General features: G+C 39.3%; 1 pseudogene; it reads right to left on the minus strand.

Moving 5' to 3' along the window:
* Positions 1-708: 708 nt before the first annotated feature.
* On the minus strand, positions 709-20,195 carry LOC116879622 (annotated as a pseudogene).
* Positions 20,196-20,205: the final 10 nt, after the last annotated feature.

A 20,205-nucleotide genomic window follows, 5' to 3' on the forward strand; every position in this document is an offset into this window, starting at 1 on the left:
CCTTATGTAAATGAGTGAGAGCTTCATTAGTTGTACATTTATTAAACAAACTTTAAGCTAACTTTAAGTTTCTCACATTTTTATGATAAGATTCACTTAGAGAGCTGGAGATTAATTAACTCCACTAATTAAAACAGGGCCTGGTATGGGCTAGTAACTTGGAATTTTTTATATTTTGCAAATATCTCCAGATGATTATCATGATCCAAGGAAATGAAAATGCTGACTTGAACCATGCTTTTCAGCTTCTTTAGATTTTAAGTCTTGAACTACTGATCCCTGAATGACCCATGGAAAAGTCTTAACCAGTCCACTTACAGGAAAGGAAAGAAAGTTTTCTGAACATTTGGTTTGATAAATTCTCTTTGGAAGCATCACAAATACTTTATTCTCGTTGTTTCCTATAAGATACTGTTTCTCATTTCTACTTCTAGCCCAATGTCTTTTAGATCACATTTTCCTTGGAGCTCTATCTTGAGTTGAGATGTATCAATCCAATTAAATCACCGATAAAAATTGGTTTCTTATGAAAGGACTGTCACCTCAAGTAACCTTTGCTTCCTCTGTCTTCTCCTTTCTCTCTTTAAACTTAAGAAGTTTGGGTGCTTTGTATGAACTCAGTATTTTGGCCTTTCTATCTTTAACCCCCTATTACCAACTCCGTGTATGTCAGGCTAAATTTCCTTCTCTCTCTTTTTTCCACAGGTCCTATTTCTTGGGCGTCCTGGTCCAGATAATGCCTCCTTGCATGGTTATTATCTGGCAAACACTGCTGATGACGTAGAGGAAGGGAAAAATCATGGAGGATGTCACACCTCTTGCCTGAGTTTGCCAATGACCTTAGGCCAGACCTTCAGGTTGTGAGGGCCAGGGATCTTCTCTTTGGGCACAAGCGTGCCGATGGGACTGAAAATCGCGAAGCCCGTGGCCAGAGCCAGGTCAGTCCCTCCTTGCACTCATCCTGCCGGTCGCTGGTGGTCATATTCAGGCACAGCTGGCCACATAGTCGGTGGCTGTGGCCTCGGGGAAGAGGCAACGACGCCTGCCCACCACCACACCAGCTTGAGATCAAAGTGCAGGCTGTGGCTGTAGGCGGGCAGGAGCACGGCAAAGCCCTGGGGGGCGGGGGCGTAGGCGCAGGACGGCTTCAGGAAGAGCACCCACCCTGCTCGGAATTACTCTCCGCAACTCCAAGGGGGGTGGTTCACGTAGTTCCTGCCCACAGACGCCGTATTCCTCCCCAACTCCCGGCACATGCGCAAAGGTTCCTGCCACTGGCTCCTGAAGCCAGGCAGGGTCACGTGACACCTAAGCCTACGGCTACCCGGAGAGGACAAACTATCTCGGCGCTTGGCCTTCTGGGAACCACTCGCAGGTGGCCTAGGCACTCAGGCCTGGTTCCTGGAGAGAGGGAGGGGTTCTATAATATCTCCACTTGTTCTCAGCTTTGAGGATGGATGTTATGTTCTCATGCTTTTTTTAAAAACTTATCAGTCTGTTTTTAGTTTTCCTCTTTTTTTTTTTTTCCCCTCGTAATTTCTCAATCTGTCAAATTTTCCTACAACTCTTAAGGATTCTCTTCTCCCTCTACTCCTTGCCAGGAGGGCACTTGGGTGCAGAAAGGGAGCTTTTTAGCCTAGTTGGGGAGGGGCATCCGTACCGGAGCTCTTCTCCACTCACTCTTACTGGTGTCATCCCACTTCACCAGGTCTGTGGTACCAGTCTCTATTTTTTTTTTTTTTTTAAGATTTTATTTATTCATTTGAGACAGAGAAGAAGACAGAACACAAGCAGGAGGAGGGGGAGAAGCAGAGGGAGAGGGAGAGGCAGACTCCCCGCTGAGCTGAGAGTCTGAGGTGGTGCTCCACCGGCCTTGGAGATCATGACCTGAGCCAAAGTTGGACGCTTAACCAGCTGGGCCACCCAGCTGCCCCACCAGTCTCCGTCTTTGCAGGTAGACTGGCTCACTTGATCTACCTACCTACCTGAGCTGGTCTCCACTGAGGTGTGAATTGCCCCACTGTGGTTTTGAGGTGTGTTCTCCTGATGATAACTTTCCTTACCACTGCCTCTAACTGTGCAGTTGCTCTTGGCAAAACTCCTGGCCTCTTCTGTAACCCACCCTTTCTGCACCTGTCATGCCCAGGCATACTCACCTGGTGTGAGTGCTCTCAGCTTCCTGCTTAGGCGTCTCTCTCACTAATTGCTGTTTTGCAATACTCAGGCCATGCTGGCTATTGCACGGCTCTCTCTACCGAGTTTCTTTAACTGACTGATGATTCCCCAGACTAGGCCCAGGGAAGAATCAGCTTCAAGATCTTTAGAACTACCCTTTCTCTCCCTCCAATGCACCCAAGTGCATTCTATCACGATTGCTCCCTCTAGAGGTCTTAGGACCTCTTAAGGGACACTTAAGTCTCAGTATGTCAGTCAGGGTATTGGAAGATCTAGAGATGGCATACTGAAGTTGGGCAATTTCAGAAGATTTTAATAAAGGGACTATTTACTAAGGGGTGAGGAAACGACAGGGGTCAGTGCAGGACTCAGACTAGGAACAGCAGGATGGCCAGGCAGAAGTCGGGGAGCATTGGCGGATGCAGACAGCCTGTGACAATCCCACAAGGAAGGAGATAGTAAGTATCCTAACCCCCTTTTTTCCCTCTGATCTTTTCTAGGTGCTCCTCATTGGCTGAATTCAGTAAGAAGCCAGAGGGGGGTAACCTGTAAATGCAGCCCATCCCTTGCTAGAATCCAGCCAGTCTCCTGGGCCGTGGAGCAGGTGGAGAATGGATCTGAAAGGGCATGTGGAATATCCCCAACAGACTCAGTTTCCTGGAGGTATAGAGAAAATTGTGTGTGTGCGCGCGTGTGTGTGAGAGAGAGAGAGAGAAGTAGAGGAATACTCACGGAAATTACTGACTGTAAAGAAATGTTATTGATGGAACATTTGTTTTACATGTAAGTTATACGTTGTAAGAAAGAAAGTCTGAGGCCATTACACAGGATCATACAGAGGTGTGGGGACTATAGCTTGTCCTTTGGAGTTCTTTTTCTCAGCACCAGCCCTGGTAGCTAGCACAGACGAAATACTCAGTACGTATTTATTAACTCTTTTTGTACTAGGGAAACAAATCTGAAGTCAAGATGTGTTCACACAGTGTGATGGTTAATTTTATGTGTCAGCCTGATTGGCTAAAGGATGTCCAAATACCTGGCGAAACATTTCTAGCTGTGTCTGTGACGGTGTTTTTGGAAGAGATTTTTGAATCATTCGAAGAGAGCATTTGAATCAGTAGACTGAGTAGAGATCTGCTATCATGAACTAATTGTGCAGACCCATTCTGTTGAGGGCAGAGAGAGGCATAAGGGTGAAATGTCTCTCTTCTTGAGCTGAAACTTCTGCCTTTCCCTCTCCACTGACATGGGAGCTCCTGGTTCTCAGGCCTTCTGGCTATGGGACTTAGGACAGCATCTCTCCTCCTGCCCCCCAGGCCTTTGGCCTTGGACTTTATTATATTGACTTTCTTGCTTCTCCAGCTTACGGATGGCAGATCATGGGACATCTAGACTTTCATAACTGTCCCAGTTAATTGCTATAATAAATCTCCTCCTGTGTATATCTTTGTGTCCTATTGGTACTATTTCTGTGGAGAATTCCAATGCACAGTTTGGTTAGTTGAGTGTTCTCTAAATTGGACTGATGGCTATTGGAACTCCTCTTTTGGCAGTGACTGTCCTTGCTCAAATAACCTGATTGCTTATTTAGTCAACGAGGAGTGTCCTCAGAGTGTTGTCCAAATTGAGCCTTTTCTTTGTTCTTTCTTTAGCAGGATTTGTCTATTTACAACTCTTTTTTCCTCTTACAAACAAAAACTTTTTTTTTGTTTTTGTTTTTTTGTTTTTTTTTGTTTTAAAATCCTCCCTCCCCCCTCCCCCGGTTTCCAGCACTCTGCCCAGCTAACTTAAATGAACAGTGATGTTGCATCTGCTCATCCTTTTCTGTCTTTAGAAACAGCCACATGTTGTGATTCTCAAGTGTTCCTTGAAGATCATCTCCATGATCAGGCTTTTTCTTTTAACCTCTGCTAATCTTGGCGGCCATCCTGGGAACCTTCTTCACATTTTCCATGTCAGTCTGTTCCTGGTCTAGAAGGGTATTAAGGATGTGGGATGATTATATGCTCTACTGCCTATTACATGGCTATCGTATTATAGAGCTTGTTCTTAAAATCTATCCTGGGATATTATTTCTGACATATTTTCTCATTTCTTTCCTTATCTAAGTGTACAGATATTTTAAAAATTTCTATTAAAATACGTTTTATTTCAATCTGTGTGCACCACTTATTTTAGACCTGTAAACATAGTATTATTTCTCATATAAAATGTGGTCCAGAAGCCGCAAACTCCATTACTGTGAGGGTCAGTCAGGTGGCAATAGTGTGCGAAGCTGCCAGATTGGAGAAGATAGAGTGATGTTGGGACACTGGAATGAGGAGTACATATTTTACCTGGAACTATTAAAATTTAACTTAAAAACAAGAATGCTTTTCTGACAAAAATCAATTTAAAAATTTTCTATAGGCCTGACTCAGTCCCTGTTTTAAATCACTGACAAAAACATTAATAACATGGAGGTTCTACTGACCTTCTTGCTCATGTATTCATTTAATGAACGTTTATTGAATGCTACAGAGTTCCGGGCATCCATTAGGTATTGCACGTCTCAACAGAAATGCTAGCATTAAAACTGATACTAAGAATGTGTCCTTGACTCTCAGGTTCTCTGGCTCTTGTAAAACAGGTAGAAAGTGATTGTGTAATTTTAGAACTATATGGGGGTTTCCAGAGAGCTTGGAACCTAAAAATGGGGGTGGGGGTGACACTTGAGGACTCAGTGCTTGTCAGAAGAGCTAATAATACCTTGCTTAAGTCTCAAAAAAATACATTTTTGGACTTGGGAATGTGGGAAAAGAGAAGTTTGAGAAAGGTAGACAGGAAACAGATTTTGAAAATCAGCAGGTCAAACAGTAATGTTTTTCAAGAGATTTACATGTTTAGGAACGTTTGTTACATCTGTTAAGGTGGGTAAAATTTTAAAAAGTATTTCTCTTCCAGTCCCGTCCATGTTGCTACAAAAGTTGGGTATTCATCCTTTCTGATGGAGGCATAATACTCCATAGTATATATGGACCACATTGTCCTTATCCATTCGTCCGTTGAAGGGCATCTTGGTTCTTTTCACAGTTTGGCAACCGTGGCCATTGCTGCTATAAACATTGGGGTACAGATGGCCCTTCTTTTCACTACATCTGTATCTTTTGGATTAAATACCTCAGTGTGAGACAGGAATCCTTCAAAATCCTAGAGGAGAACCCAGGCAGCAACCTCTTCAACCTCAGCCACAGCAACTTCTTGCAACACGTGTCTCTAAAGGCAAGGGAAACAAAAGCAAAAATGAACTACTCTTTCTCAAGATAAAAATCATCTGCACAGCACAGGGACCAATCAATAGAACTTCTGTTTGGGAGAATATATTTGCAAATGATATATCCAATAAGGGATTAATGTCCAAAATATAGAAACAACTTATACACAAGAGACATAATATTCAAAAAGTCTGAATAAATATATCTGTTTACCCCCCCCCACACAAAAAAAGTATTTCTCATAATGCTGGGGATAGTTCATTCTAGGTCACATCATCTTAGGTTTTTTTTTTTTTAATTGCTCATCTCTTTTAAGATTTTATCTATTTGAGAGGGAGAGAGAGAGAGAGAATGAGCAATGGGTAGTGCAGAGGAAGAGAGAGAGAGAGAGAGAGAAGCAGATTCCCTGCTGAGCAGGAAGCCCACCTTGGGGCTTCATCTCAGGACCAGGAGGAGATCATGACCTGAACCGAAGGCAGATGCTTAACTGACTGAGCCACCTAGGCGCCCCTCTAAGGTTTTTTTTTTTTTTTTTTTTTTTTTAAGAATTTTTGTTCTATAACTATTCAGGATTAAGGTTAGATACTAGCATTTCTGGAATATCAGGAAATACTAACTAGTGGGCTAAGGGAAAAAAAAGTCCAGCGATGCATCCTGTGTACTGTTAGCTTTTTGGAGTTTTATAATGTACACACTAAATGCCCTTTTGCCACTTTTTTTGTTCTAGAACTATAACATTTTGTGAACAGTATTCTGTGGAACAGCAATTTATAATGTGCTGATCTGCCTTATAACAACATAATTGTTGAAAAATGAAGTTATTGTCATCCAGGGATATCTGAGCTACCCTGCTCCCCAACAAAAGTCAACCTTTAATTCTTCTGCTAGCAGCAAAAACTTATTGAGCTCTTTACCAGTTCACTCTTCCCCTAAATTAACTTTTTATCGAAGAAGTTTGAGTAGTTATTTTCAAAATGACATAGTCCCATCTCTGATAAAGCCAAATGAAAGGTGTTTGCGATGATCAATATAATAGTTTTGTAATAATGATTAATTGTGCCCCAGTGTTACCAGAGGCAGATTTAGGTGGTTTCTTAATTGATGATTGCTGTTGCAAAAAGTATAAATAAAGAAGAGAGAGATTGTTCAGTATTGTAGAGTATCCATTTAATAAAATGAAAATCGGGTCTCTGCCTCCCAATGTGAAAGTGTGCCTAAGGGCTATGGAATCGCTAAGAAAATAGTGTGACTCTTCAGGCTAGTAGAGGTTTCAAAACAGAGCTAAATGACATTTTAAGAAGTATAATGAAAAGTGCCTGCTTTCTTTTAACTTTGGTAAGCACTGTTCAGTTTCTTTGCCTTTTTATCTTTTACAACACTGTATAGATAATTGAGGTTGAAAGTTAACCTCTTCTCAGTAAGAGCAATATCTAAGCCATGGGACACTTGTTTACTCATATTGTTCTTAAAGCTTTGCAGAGAAAAGCAAGCAGGATTCTCCCTAGAGATTTATTTATTTATTTATTTATTTGCAAAAGACCTGCTGATCTGTGTAGGAGTAGAGGAGAGCAAAAGCAAGGTCTGTGTAACACTCAGGTATGAGCAGCCAGGCTAGACAAGAGTCAGAGCAAAAGAAACCAAAACTCACTTGAAAATGCTGCATTCAGCTTGGTTTGAATGTCAAAAAGTGAAAAACACTTGAAAGCGCATTGAATAGAGCACTGGTTAGATATATTAATGCATAGACAAGAAATAAACAACTGAGCATTAAAATGAATGAGGTAAATCTTCACATGCTGAGGAAGAATTTTCAGTTTATTAGGAAAAAAAAGAAAACAGGTACAGAACAAAGTGTCAAATATGTTCTTCATTTTGCCTTCAATAAGATATAGAAGAATACATGGGCCTGGGATATTTCTGAAAATATGCATTGAAATGTTGATGATGGTTATCCATGAGGACTGAGACATGTGTCTGAATTGAGAATAAAACTTGCTTTTAAATGTATAAGTCTTTGTGTGTGTGTGTGTGTATGTGTGTGTGTACACATTCTGTGGATTTACTATTTTGTAAAAAAATAAAAGCCAGGTAAACCATGAATAAGTGAATTTGGTGGTAGTGTTGAGCTAGGCATCAGGAAGAGGTTTTCAGCTGTGTACACTGGATGTCCATTCCCATAAACATCGTGAGCATTCCTAGGAGAGGCCATTGAGAGTCACAGAGATTGAATGGATGGATTGTGGAATCAGGTAGATTCCAAGTAGAATAGGTTTGAATCTTAACGTTTATAAGCAGTAATCAACAACATGGTTGAACCTTGACTTCCTCATCTGTAAAATGGAAATAACAATTCTTGCCTTGTGTGGTATTATGAAGAAAGTGTATAGTACAATGCCTGCTATTATGGTTTCTATGTAATGGATTACCATCTTCCTTTTAACTATTTTAAATTTTATTAAATTGCTCTCATGCAATATGCTAATTTTTCTTTTCTTTTCTGGATATCTGGAACAGAGTAGTATATAGTATCTGGTAAACTTCTTTTTCTTTTTTAAAGTTTTATTCATCTATTTGAGAGAGAGAGAGATCACAAGCAGTGGGGAGGGACAGAGAGAGAGGGAGAAGCAGGCCCCCTGCTGAGCAGGGAGCCCAATGCAGTGTTCAGTCCCAGGACCCCGAGATCATGACCTCAGCGGAAGGCAGACCCTCAACCTACTGAGCCACTCAGGTGCCTGCCCCTATCTGGTAAACTCTTTTTTTAAAAACATATAATGTATTATTTATTTCAGGGGTACAAGTCTGAGATTCATGAGTCTTACACAATTCACAGCACTCACCGTAGCACATACCCTCCCCAATGTCCATGACCCAACCACTCTATCCCTCCTCAGCCCTTCAACAACCCTCAGTTTGTTTCCTGAGATTAAGAATTTCTCATGGTTTGTCTCCCTCCCCAGTCCCATCTTGTTTCATTTTTCCTTCCCTTCCCCCCCCGCCCGCAACCCACCTGCCCTGTCTTTCAAATTCCTCATATCAGAGAGATCATATGATAATTGTCTTTCTCTGATTGACTTGTTTTGCTCAGCATAATACCCTCTAGTTCCATCCATGTCATTGCAAATGGCAAGATTTCATTTCTTTGGGTGCCTGCATAGTATTCCTATATATATATATACATACACACCACATTTTATTTATCCTTTCATCTCTTGATGGACATCTGGTCTCTTTCCATAGTTTGGCTATTGTGGACATTGCTGCCATAAACATTAAGATGCACGTGTGCCTTTGGATCACTACATTTGTATCTTTGGGGTGTAGTGCGATTGCTGGGTTGTAGGGTAGCTCTATTTTCAACTTATTGAGGAACATCCATACTGTTTTCCAGAGTGGGTGCAGCAGCTTGCATTCTGACCAACAGTGGAGAAGGGTTTCCCTTTCTCTGCATCCTTGCCAACACCTGTCGTTTCCTGACTGGTTTATTTTAGCCATTCTGACTGGTGTGAGGTGGTATCTCACTATGATTTTGATTTCTCTTTCCCTGATGCTGAGTGATGTTGAGCACTTTTTCATGTGTCTCTTGGCCATTTGGATGTCTTCTTTGCAGAAATGTCTGTTCACGTCTTCTGCCCATTTCTTGACTGGATTATTTGTTCTTTGGGTGTTGAGTTTGGTAAGTTCTTTATAGATTGTGGATACTAGCCCTTTATCTGGTATGTCATTTGCAAATATCTTCTCCCATTCTGTCAGTCTTTTGGTTTTGTTGACTGTTTCCTTTGCTGTGCAAAAGCTTTTGATCTTGATGAAGTACAGTAGTTCATTTTTGCCCTTGCTTCCCTTGCCTTTGGCGATGTTTCTAGGAAGAAGTTGCTGTGGTTGAGGTCGAAGAGGTTGCTGCCTGTGTTTCCTCAAGGATATTGATGGATTCCTGTCTCACACTGAGGTCTTTCATCCATTTTGAGTCTATTTTTGTATGTCATGTAAGGAAATGGTCCAGTTTCATTCTGTGTGTGGCTGTCCAAACTTCCCAACACCTATCTGGTAAACTCTTAACATAATATTTCTCTAGTTTTTTTTCTCCAAGTGAAGAATAAAACTATTTTTTATACTTTGTCCCTGGATTATGTCTCTTTGCCCAAGAATATCTTTTAATAGCTAACCATCCAAAATTATGAGTCCTTGGACAAATCTTTCCTTCTTTACCTCTTTTCTCTCTTCCTTCCTTTTATATCTTTCTATCCTCTGCTTTGGCAGGAATGCTACCTGGAAATCTATTTTCATTTGAGATTTCTGCCCTGAGAAACTATGTGAAAATAATCTATTCCTGAGATACATTTTTATTAATTTTTATATTATAGAAAAACCATCCCCAAGACCTTGGAAAATCATTTTCTAAAAATACATGCATACGTTTCTCTCTCTCTCTCTCTTCCTCTCTCTCTCTCTTTTTTTTTTTTTCCTGTATGTGCCTCTATCTTACATCCTGAAAAATGGATTTATCACATTAGTTATTTTACTAAGATCTTATAATTTAGGATTCATGTGGTGGTTTGTTTCATGTGTCAACTTGTCTAGGCTATAATATCCAGTTATTCAATCAAACACTAGTCTAGATGTTGCTGTGAAGATACCTTGTAGATGTAGTTAATACCTACAATCAGTTGACCTTAAGTAAAGGAGGTTATCCTGTATAATATAGGTGGGTCTCATCCAATCAGTTGAAAGACCTTAAGAGCAAAACTAGAGTTTCTCTGAGAAAAAAGAAATATTGTCTGTGAATGTAGCCTCAGCTCCTGCCTGAGAGTTTCTAGCCACTGTCATGGCCCATGTCTGTAGACCCCAGACTCCAAGAAGCCTTGTTTAGCCAAATCCTACAATTGCAGAAGCTAATTCCTTGAAAAAAAATCTGTGTGTGTGTGTGTGTATTTATTGGTTCTACTTTTCTGATACAAATTTGACTCATATAGATAATTTTGATGCTGAGAGTAGAGTCTGCTGTAACAAATAACCTAAAAATGTTGAAGTGGCTTTGGAAATGGATAATGGGTAGAAGTTGAAAGCATTTTGAGGTGCATGATAGAAAAAGTCCAGATTTCCTTGAAGAGACTGTTGATGGAAATGTATAAGCTTATTTGGAAATATGGTCTTTGCAGATACAATTAAGTTAAGGACTTTAGGATGAGATTACTCTGGATTTAGAGTAGACCCTAAATCCAATGACTAGTGCCCTTATAAACAGAAAGGAGAGGAAGGTTTGAGACACACAGAGACACAGAGGAGAACACACAAAAAGCAAGACCATTTGAAGCTGGAGGAAGAAAATTGAAGTAATGTTTGTACAAGCCAAGGAATGTCAAGGACAATGACAGTCATCAGAAGCTGTAAGAGAGGCATGAAATAGATTGTTTCTTTGAGCCTCCAAAAGAACTAACAAGCTGATACCTTGATATCTGACCTCTGGCCTCCAAAATTGTGTGAGAATAAATTTCTGTTCTTTTAAGTCAGTTTGTGGTATTTGTTATGCAACCCTGAAAAAGTAATACAGTGTATATTCCAAAAAGATAAAATACTTACATTTTGCTCCCAAGATATATACTGTTAATTTTAAAAAAGCTTTTCATTTTAATTCCAGTATAGTTAACATACAGTGTTACATTAGTTTCAGGGGTACAATATAGTGAGTCGGCAATTCTGTACAATACTCAGTGCTCAGCATGATAAGGGTACTCTTGGTTCCCATCACCTATTCCACCCATCCCCCACCCACCTCCCCTCTGGTAACCATCAGTTTGTTCTCTATAGTTAAGAGTCTGTGTTTAGGTTTGTTTCTTTTTTCTCCTTGTTCATTTGTTTGGTTTCTTCAGTACCATATGAGTGAAATCATATGGTATTGGTATTTTTCTAAAAGACTTATTTTACTTAGCATAATACTGTCTAGCTCCATCCATGTCATTGCAAATGGCAAGATTTCATTCTTTTTGATGGCTGAATAATATTCTACATGGTGTGTGTGTGTGTGTGTGTGTGTGTGTGTGTGTACTTCATTTTCTTTAGTCATCTATTGATGGACATTTGGGCTACTTTCATAATTTGGCTATGGTAAATGCTGCAATAAACAGAGAGGTGCATATGTGCCTTCAAATTAGTGGTTTTATATTCTTTGGGTAAATGCCCAATAGTATGATAACTGGATCAGAGAGCAGTTCTATTTTTAATTTTTTGAGGAACCTCTGTACTGTACTGGCTGTATCAGTGTGCATTCCTACCAACAGTGCATGAGGGTTCCTTTTTCTCCACGTCCTCATGAACACTTGTTTCTTGTGTTGCTGATTTTAGCCATTCTGGCAGGTGTGAGGTGCTATGTTATTGTAGTTTCTTTTCTTTTCTCTTTTTTAAAAAAAATTATTTATTCATTTTAGAGAGAGAGAGAGAGCAGGGGAGGGGTGGAGAGCAGGGGGGAAAACTCAAGCAGATGCCCTTCCAAGCACAGAGCCCAAACACAGGGCTTGATCCCATGACCCCAAGACCATGACCTGAGCCAAACCAAGTCAGATGTTTAACTGACTGTGCCACACAAGTGCCCCTCATTGTAGTTTTGATTTGTATTTCCCTGATGGTGGGTGATACTGATTGTTCTTTCGTGTGTCTGTTGGCCATCTGTATGTTTTCTATACTGTTATATTTTTGAGTTTACATGTCAAGTAGGTTGAGAATGGAATTAAAATACTGCTTTATTTGACCAGGAGTGCTATAATTTCCATATTAGAAGAAATGCAGGGTACTAAGGAGTTGTGAATGTGGACAGAGATGATGTAATCCAGTGATCCCCAACATTTTCTCTACTGGAACAAACATCAAGGATGATTATGTTCAGATGCAGAACACTGTCATAAACATACTCTGATTTGAGAAATGCCAGTGCATTTTGCAGGAAAATAAAGCATATAGAGCTATATAGACTTTTTTTCAAACTCAACTCGTTTTTTTTTTTTTTTTAATGACTTGCAATTTATTCAGAAGAAAACAACACAGAAGGTAAGGAATTACCCACTGATAAATGGCATGCCATTATTAAGCACATGGAATTGACCCCCAAATGGATTATTCATTTTATAATATTTTTTTCTTTGCAGATTATTATTTTTTTTCAGCATAACAGTATTCCTTGTTTTTGCACCATACCCAGTGCTCCATGCAATCTGTGCCCTCTCTAATACCCAACTAGTTTTATCTTTTTCCTTTTAAAAACATGTACATAAAGTCATTAAGAAATTTTCAATTAGTCAAGCATAATTTATGAGAATTACAATAATTCATAATCACCCAATTCTTAAGGGTCAATAAAGTCTATTATATGATACAAAGTAGACTGTGTGCTATGAGCAATTTCATCTTTGTTGTTTGAAACTACTTCATTTACTCCACCTTAAAAGTGCCAGTGACTGGGGCACCTAGGTGGCTCAGTTGATTAAGTGTCTGCCTTCAGCTCAGGTCATGATCCCAGGGTCCTGGGATTGAGGCCCTCAATGGGCTCCCTACTCAGCGGGGAGTCTGCTTCTCCCTCTCACTCTCCCTCTCCCTCTTTCAAATAAATAAAGAAAAAACCATAAAATTTGCCATTAAAAAAAGTGCCATGCACTGATTTCAATGTTATAATGGGGACAAACTTGGAACAGCTATACAGTTTTAAAACAAAATTATCTGCAAATCTTGGTAATTTAATTATTATTAGTTTGAACTACTTGTGACTCATGGCCCAGTTGCTCATGATACAAGTGTCATGATGTTGGGGTTGTGAATTATTGCACTAGTTCAGCTCTGTCTTTTTTCAGAGATTAAAACTGAGAACTAAAGAGTAACTTAGGACCTCATGGTGCGCTAATAATAGGACTGGGGCTGGGGTGGATAGGGGGAAGTAAGTCACTATAGAGTGCATACTATGCACCTGGTGTTGTCCTAGGCATTTTCTACACATTCTCCTCACTTTTCACAACTCTTCAAGGTAGATGTTAATTTTTTCACTGTACAGAGGAGATAATAGATTCTCAGACAGTTTAACAGCTTGTTTAATAACATACAGCAGATAAGCCACCCAGCAGGGATTTAACACAAATCTAAATCTCCTATTACGCTGCTGTGCTTAAAAATAGAACCCATGCCTCTTAACTTCAGTTGTATGCTATAAACCACATTAAATTTTCTCTCTAATTAAAAAAAAAAGTTATAAAAAGGCAAATCTGTGCACTAGTCTGGTATTATCAGGATGTATTTCTACTCACACAGACTTACATTTGTCTCCATAATTTGTTACATATTTTGCTGATTATTTTCAGATCAAAGTTGCACTCCCCTATGTGTTTGGTATCTATTGAAAAAAAATACTTAGACTGATCAAAAGGGTCAGCAATGTTAACAAAATCACTGAAAATGATTGATCATTTCTCCAAATACACTTAGTTGACAATTTTTTTTCTTTAATACTAGTTGAACTACTTAATTGTTATTTTGGCACTTTGTTGTATTCACCTTAATTTAGTCATTAAAAAACTGATTATTGAGATAATTTAGGTAAAATTGGCTTTAGTAAATGGTATGAGGTTTAAGTGAAATCTTAAAAAAACTAATACCTTACCTACATTGGTATGGTCAATCAGTTACTCAGTCATACACATTATTTTGTCTATATAGCCTTAAAATAAATGTGAATTATAAGTACAGTGATAATAGATTTTTTTCTGTCATATCTCCATATAAACTGCCATTAAATAGTTTATTTTCAATGGCAAGCTATGACATTTCTAGTTCAAAAGTTATGTTCAATACATCATTTTTACAATAACAAGAATTATGGTCAGAGTTGTTAGAATAACTTTAATTGTGCTTATTTCATTTATGAACTTTCTTTTGTGCTATTACCATCCAATTTTTAAAAAACCATATTATTTTATGAAGGATTCACTTTTCATCTAGGAGTCTGAATTTGCTTAGTTGTTTTTATCATCTAAATCTATCATTTATTTTTCATGAATGTACTACATCTATCATTTATTTACCCATCCATTCATCTTTTCTATAAACATATCTGTAAATAGTAGTTGATTTGTTGAAACAATCCAAGTCTTACTCTTTAGAATTAACTTCAGAAATTTTAGTGAATTTGAAATCATAAGAAACTTTAGTGTATCTCCATATAAAATAGAGGAGAAGTTACATTCTAATAGCAAATTCAGATTTTCCTTAGGGATTAGGTTGATACTTTTGAAACAACAGAAACTTTTAAAGCAAAATTATGAGTCCAGCTGTGATAGACCATGTCAGTTACATATTAAAACGTTTTGAATGATCCAAACTACATACAATTTATATTTTCTAACAAATAAAATTATAAGTAATTAAAGTAAACATTGTTGTAAGGAAGGAAAAAAACATATGACTATTGAGTTTTTCGATATGGCATACTGCAGCTGCTTCAAATCCTTTGTGGATTTGTCTAATTAGAAGGAAGAAAGGAAGGTAGGAAGGAATGGAAATATTCATGAATACGCTCTAGTAAACCTCCTCACAGAAGGCTTTGATAGTCCATAGGAGTGCTTTCAAAAACCCAGTGGCGGTGTGAAGAAAGCAGGATTAGGAGAGGGAGAAGTTGAACTGGGAGGCACTTGCAGTAGAGATCTTTAGCTCTCCTAGGGGGAGATCTGGAAATGTAAAGATTTCTAATTGAGTCAAAGGGCTGTGTATTTCCACCACTGCATCATTCATTGATTGTAGGCTGCCCTGAGGAAGCAGCCTGACATAGGGCCTTTGGCTAAGGACAGTTTCTGGAGAGGGACTCATGGGCAAGCTGTCTACAGTCCACATTCACAGGAGCTAAGGAAGTGAGTGGGTGCTTGGAGACAGACTTGGTCAGCATACAATATTATCTACTAGAATGGAAAACTCTCTTGACACAAGTGAGCCTAGGTTCACTTTTTTTTATAATACTTTTTAAAATACTCTTTTAATATAAACATCCTATTCGAGATAATTAAGTGATTCCCATGGCCTTCTCTACAGTGAGAGCCCTATCTAAATTGCTGTTGGGTGTTTTCGTTATGAACTTGTTTGGATCTTTTGGGTCTCTGCCCTAGGCCAATCATTCCTACCTCTCCTTATAGGATGCTGGCTGGTCCTGCTTAACATAGAACAGTTTCTGGCAATGATTGCTTACCTGACGTCCATTGTCAACGTCTATCTCTGTACTACTGGATATCCTGCTACTCGGTCCCCCTCACCCTGATGAATGGGTGCGTCAGTAGAGTATGAAAGGGACAGGAGATGGGGTACTCTCATGCTTTCAGTATCGTGCCAGTATCATGACAACCTGCTTCACTGTTGGCTGGTAATACACCAGCCCTGGCCCTGCTATAGTGAGCTTTTTCTTTGGGGACTTAGTTTACTTCCCAGTCTAAAGCAGTATTCGGACTAATTCTGACTTAGCCCTAGACTTTCTCCACAACATAAAAACAATGAGAATATCCTGTGTACTGGTCTTATTATTCATCTCTAATGTCAAGTTGCAAGAATTTGGCAAGGTATATTTTGAGCATTGGAAAATTCACGTGTCATATATAAAATAGAATGAAATCTTCTAAGTTTTTAAATGGTTCAAATCTAGTGCCGCTTTAGCCAAAATGAACTTAGTAGAGGTTGGAACCTTAATTTCTAAATCCCAAACTGTACACAATTAATTTTGTGTACTTTGAGAGTTTATAGCTGTATGGAAAATGAATGGTTTGTTAACACATTATGATTCTAGGTTAAAACAAGAGAACTACTTTGATTCATTAAATAACTGGTTGTTACTCTCTTGATTTCTGCTCAGCCACATCATTCACATAAAAGGAGGAAGGGGATGTGTTAGTTTGTTGATTCTCTTCTCTATTTTATTCCCAGATCAATTGTTTATACCTCTCTCTCTCTTTTTAAATTCTAGGTTTAGGCTCAGTCTACCACTTGAAGGGCATTAAATTCAAGACAAAAGACAATGCCCATATTGCCCATTCAGATGACCAATAATGGGAAAATATAATCTCCATAATAAAGGTATACTTTGGAGGAACAGAACTATATTCTATGTGTAAAATAATAATGACTTGGTGAATTTACATAACAAAGCTGGGATTCTACTCAGAATCATTTTCCTTTAGTGACAGACAGTGAGACTTTAAGTATTTGAAGTATGTAAAAATTTTGATCAAACTAACTTAAGTACAAAAACAAAGCCAAATTATCAAAGTCATGAAAACTGAAGTCTCAAGTACATAAGTATGCTTTGCCAGAATTATACCCTAAATTTATTCACGTAACAAACATTTAACACGCATCCAATATCGATATACCATCAACTTAGAAGTGGTGTGTTTCTGAGAGGGACACCAGCAACATACCTAAGAAGATGTTTCTAATCAATGTTCTCCCCTGAACAAAAATAATTTGGTATCCATCCCTGGACAAAAGGGCCTTTGTGGGAGCTGTGGCATCCAGTATCGTGTGCCAAGGGACCCGGGAGGAGTCTTATCCACTATGCACTTGTTATTAGGCATACAGATCCCTGTCCTAGCTGTGGATCGTGCAGTAGCCTGTGAACTGCCTTCAGCACCTCTTGGCAGTGGTCCTGTAGCCCTCGGAAAACACTTGTAGGACAATACCCACGGATGAGAAAAATGAAAGAAAGGGACTTTTGCCCTTTGTGTGACTTGCTTCTTTTTATTAATTTTTTAAGCACAAATTCTGTAATCTCTGTAGCTTCTGCCAAAACTTTACTAAGCCTTGAAAGTTCCTAGCCATGTTATTGTTGTATGATACAAAAAGAATTCTTTTATTTTGTCTCTTTTATTTTCCTTCTCGACTTTCCCCTTCTCCTTCATGGTTTTCTTCTTTTTTTTATCACCTTATTCTTCCTCATAAGCTTACTTTTATTTTATGTTCCATTTTTGTAATCTCTTCATTTTTTCATATTTTCTTTTCTTTTTTTTTTGAAGATTTTATTTATTTTATTTATTTAACAAAGAGAGAGAGAGTGAGAGAGGGAACACAAGCAAGGGGAGTGGGAGAGGGAGAAGCAGGCCTCCTGCTGAGCTGGGAGCCTGATGCGGGACTCGATCCCAGGACCCTGGGATCATGACCTGAGCCGAAGGCAGACACTCAATGACTGAGCCATCCAGGAGCCCCTGAATGGTAACATTTCTTATCAATAGCTTTCCTTGGAATAAAAAAAAATAGAATTAAGTCAAGAGAAAATTCCTAACATTTCTACCTAGACAACAAATACATATTATTTTGAATAATACTAGAAGCTTTTTAGAAAAGCAAAATCATTTGTGTTCATTTTTAAATATCATATCTCTACATGAAAATGGTTTAAATTCATTTTAAAAACTCTGAATTATGGCACTATTTGACATTGTGAGGACTGCTTAAAATCAAATATCCAATTCCATTAAAAGTTAAGTTTAATGGATTTTTGTCAATTCCATTTTCTATTTTGTTCTTTCATATAAGAGAGCCACCTCAGAGTATCATTCATATGTTGTTATCTAGAAATCCTTTATTTCTACTCTCTAATATAATAGGTTGTCAAGAACTGTGACAATTCTAAGATTTTACCCTGCTTGTAAGATAAGAAGTTAGCGACCACAGTTTCGTGGACATTGTCAGAAGATGCAAGACTCCCGGGTCAAAGTTTATTTCAGAGATAGCAGAGATAGCAGTAGGAGGATCATCAACATCCTATATCAGAATCATTTCTGTGAGAGTAGGTTAAACTGGTTAGATGGAAAGGTCTCCCCTTATCTGAATCTTTTTTTTTTTAATTTTTAAAAAAGATTTTATTTATTTATTTGACAGACAGAGATGCAAGTAGGCAGAGAGGCAGGCAGAGAGAGAGGAGGGGAAGCAGGCTCCCCACCAAGCAGAGAGCCCGACGCGGGGCTTGATCACAGGACCCTGGGATCATGACCTGAGCCGAAGGCAGAGGCTTTAACCCACTGAGCCACCCAGGCACCGCCCCCCCTTATCTGATTACAGAAGGAGAAGTTTCCATCGCCATTACTGATGGCCAGCTTCCTGAAAAGACCACTGAAATAGTAAGCAAAGTTAAGTTAAGCAAAATGAAATTTATTACTCTTCAGTAAGAGAGGCCACCACCCTCTTGACAGAATCTTAGAGTATCTTAGAGAAGGAGAGATTAAGTGCAGATATTTGTAAGAATTTGGGGCTTTGGGGGTACCTGGGTGGCTCAGTGGGTTAAGCGTCTGCCTTCGGCTCAGGTCATGATCCCAGGGCCCTGGGATTGAGCCTGTCATGGGGCTCCCTGCTCTGGGGGAGATGGCTACTCACTCTCCCTCTGCCTGCTGCTCCCCTTGCTTGTGCTATGTCTGTCAAATGAATAATTAAAAAAATCTTTAAAAAAATACTTAAAAAAATTTTGGGGTTTGGTTTTAGGAGGTTTATCAATGATGGGGCTAATTGGAATTGAACAGTCCTATGACATCATTATTTAAGATTAACGAGCACAGCAAGGTGAGGGTTTTGAAGTAAGTTATGATACATAAAGAGTCATTTTTAAAAAAGATTTTAGGGGCACCTGGGTGGCTCAGTGGGTTAAGCCTCTGCCTTCGGCTCAGGTCATGGTCTCGGGGTCCTGGGATCGAGCCCTGCATCAGGCTCTCTGCGCAGCAGGGAGCCTGCTTCCTCCTCTCTGCCTGTCTCTCTGCCTACTTGTGATAAATAAATAAATAAATAATCTTAAAAAAATATTTATTTATTTGAGAGAGACAGTGAGAGAGAGCATGAGAGGGGAGAAGGTCAGAGGGAGAAGCAGACTCCCCTTGGAGCTGGGAGCCCCATGTGGGACTTGATCCCGGGACTCCGGGACCATGACCCCAGCGGAAGGCAGTCGCTCAACCAACTGAGCCCCCCAGGTGCCCCATAAAGAGTCATTTAATAACCTTTTAAATTATGTGTATGTTTGTAGGAGGAGCTATTTAGTCTGATGAGCAGTCTATTGTTTTGATAGGGGACTAGTTGAATAGTTGCCTATTTGGATAAATGGATTTTCAGGATTTCTACAACTGTACCTTACTAAACAAGAATTTCCTGTTATAGGAAAGTCATGTTCATATGCATAATCTTAGTCCTTGATCCTATTAAGTTAGTTGTAGGCAGTTTGTTCTGTCAAGGCATTAATTCATTAGTCCACAGAGATCGTTTAATTGATTAAATGGAAGAAAATTGATGGGCAGGAGAGTTGAAAATGTAATTTGGAAAAAGAGGAGCTACAGGCCAAGCTGAGAGCTGGAGGCAAGGGTGTGATGGTGGAATGACCAGTCTGTTCAGTGAATCATAAGGTGTCAAGCAAATGGAATGAACCTTAAAATCACAACAGGATAGGATGGTTCAAGACATTGAACCCTCGAAGATAGGAAGTGGGAGAGTAGCTCCTGTGGCTACTCAAAGGCACCAGAACCAGGTAGGCATGTGTGGTATTAGTAAAAAGAATTGTCTGTTGTCCTGTGTTCCTGGCACGGAGCTCCTAAAACCGGTCGGGATCTCCTGAGTGATAGGACTCTCTTTATTATGCTAATGACGTGACTCACGCTGGGCCCCTAAATAGCTTCAGGATGCAGGCTGGTCTCCAGAAGAACCAACCATGTGATTAGAAGGTTGTAACTTTGGGTCAACCTGACCTTGGTGAGGAGGGAATAGCTGGAGATTGTGTTCAGTCATATCGCCAGTA

This window comes from Lontra canadensis, unplaced genomic scaffold, assembly GCF_010015895.1.
Source record: "Lontra canadensis isolate GAN:19392208 unplaced genomic scaffold, GSC_riverotter_1.0 scaffold62, whole genome shotgun sequence".
NCBI lineage: Eukaryota > Metazoa > Chordata > Mammalia > Carnivora > Mustelidae > Lontra > Lontra canadensis.